The sequence below is a fragment of the Rousettus aegyptiacus genome, unplaced genomic scaffold, assembly GCF_014176215.1.
Source record: "Rousettus aegyptiacus isolate mRouAeg1 unplaced genomic scaffold, mRouAeg1.p scaffold_m13_p_1, whole genome shotgun sequence".
Lineage (NCBI taxonomy): Eukaryota > Metazoa > Chordata > Mammalia > Chiroptera > Pteropodidae > Rousettus > Rousettus aegyptiacus.
This window is the reverse complement of record NW_023416284.1, coordinates 176,885,491-176,887,910: the sequence shown is the minus strand read 5'-3', so window position 1 is coordinate 176,887,910 and position 2,420 is coordinate 176,885,491.

Below are 2,420 nucleotides of genomic sequence, written 5' to 3'. Positions count from 1 at the left end.
ACTGGAAGTGTTATATTCAGTTTCGTGGGTTGTTTTTGTTACTGTTTTCTTCCCCCGCTGAAAGTCAAGCAGTCGTTGCCTCCTCTGGCCCAAAGACCATGAAATATTTCCAAATTTTAGTTCACTAGCCCTTGGAGAACCCTGTAAGGTATTTACACAGATACCTTTTCATACCCTAAAGAGCGTGAGTAAGTAAATCACATTGACATCTGAATATTACCAGCAAAGAATAATCATCATGTTGCTTTCTTTCTTTTTTTTTTTTTTTTTGCCTCACAATGTGAATGGGATGGCCACGCAGACCTCATTTAGATGTTTTCACCTAGCGTATCTGGCATTAGTCTTTACAGACAAGTGGTTCCCTTTTCACTCCCACTTGTGTGAACAGAATCACTGCGTCATTTCCTGTGGGATAAGACTACTGCAAGCTACTTCCTTGGAGATTATGTGGAGGTAGACACCTTGAAAAGGAATCAACTCCTTCTGGTACGGCCGATTTTCGGCTTGGAAAATGACATTTGATTTTATTTGTTTTCTGAGTTACTCTGCTGATGTAATTTTTTTTGTACGTTCACCTGGAAGGTAAGTATTTAAAAATCTGTTGATTAAAAAGTGGTTTAAAGAGCCCACACAAGCTGACTTTTCTCCTGTTTCTTCAAATTATGGTGAACCCTAGCAGGACCTAAAGGGACTTAAAAATAAATTTTATAACCTAACCTGTAGAGTATGGGATTAAAAAATATTAATCTTCTTATATTCTAAAATGCACCTTATAATTTTCTGGAAATTTCTCAACTGTTAAGTTTTACCTTAGGGGGCTTATTTATTTTTGGAGAGAATTATTGCTGGAAGTGTGCTAGTTTGACAAAGGTTTGACAAATGTGAGGTTTACCATAAGTAAAAGAAAAAGATGATATCAAATTCAGGTTTGCCAGAGGGCAATGTTTTTCTCTAGTTTAGGGATGTAGGCCCTGCCCCCACACTCTGTGTGTGTGTGTGTGTGCGTGTAGAAGAGAATTTTCTTACTACAGAAGTCCTTCTGTGATAATGGCCTATGGCTTACTAATTTAGAAATAAGAGATTTGTTCACAATCAACAAAATAGCATCACTCACCAGGAGGCTGGCAGTAGTCTTTCAAAACCTACCCTGCTCCCCTTGCATAGGAACGCACATGGTGTCCGGTTGTAGGAATGAGATCCTGCTTGTAACCTGATCATCCCTGGGTGTACTCTGAAGTTTTATGACAATGTTTATGACGCTTATCTTCTGAGTTGGTCAACCGTTCACACGCTGCCGTCTACCATAGATTTGGGGGATTAAAACGTGAGGCTACATCTGAAGAAGGCAGCTTTTAATCCCACATTCTTTCCTGGGGCCCCACTGACCACTCAGGAGTCCCTGCTCCCAGGGAGACAGTTGATGGCCTGAGTGTCCATGTCAGGCTTGCAGCCAATATCACACACTCTCTCCTTTACTGAGCAACTTGTTTCTCTGAAAAGTTGTGAAACTGAATATGTAGGGGAAAATGAGGATATAAATCTCAGGGTATTTTAAGAAGAAGGGATACAGCCCTCATGAAATCCAGGTAGCCAGGGAAATAAGTATTCTCATCATTTCCTCTCCCTTGGCCCAGAGAATTATAAGCATTCAAATATTTGCGAAGGAATAATTAAAAGGAGAGAAAACAGGAAAAAATCATTTTCCCTGTCCTTTCACAGACTAGACCCATTAAAAGGGATGACACTTTAATTTTAGGGTGACAAAGACTGAATTTTAAGATATTCTTATACCATGTTGACATATCTTGGTCTGACTATTCTGATTTATTTTAAGCATGAAAGCTTTAAAAATAAAGTTTAATATAAAATAATATTGCCTTCGAAGCAAGAAATCATCCTTTTAATTTTATGGCCGTTGGGTTTTGTTATCTTACTCATATGTACCTGTCATTTCAGCTGAGGCCGTGCCAGGATAAGAGTGGATGGATTTCAGGAATTAGTAACTAATTTAGAAGTCTTTGACTTTTGGATATTGGCTTGGAGTAGTTACACACAGCTGGGGGCTCAGCTTTTGAAGTCAGATAATCCAGCTCTTGCACTTTACCACTTTATAAGCTTTGTGACTCGAAGCAAGTTACTTATCTCTCTGCTCCCCAGTTATCTATGAAATGGGGATAATAATAGAATCTACTTTATAGGCTTGTGGGGATTAAAGGAGATAATGTTTGCAAGGCGCGTGCGTAGCCTAGCACACAACACTTAATAGATGTTGACTCTTGTTGGAATATACTAGTAGTAGTGTTTATCCATCTCAAACTTTAGTAAATAAGGCATTCAAAGCTGGTCAACAGGGAATTGCTCATTCTTTTGTCCATAACCAGCAAAGTAATGGCATTGTCATGCTGTCAAAAGGCCTGGAA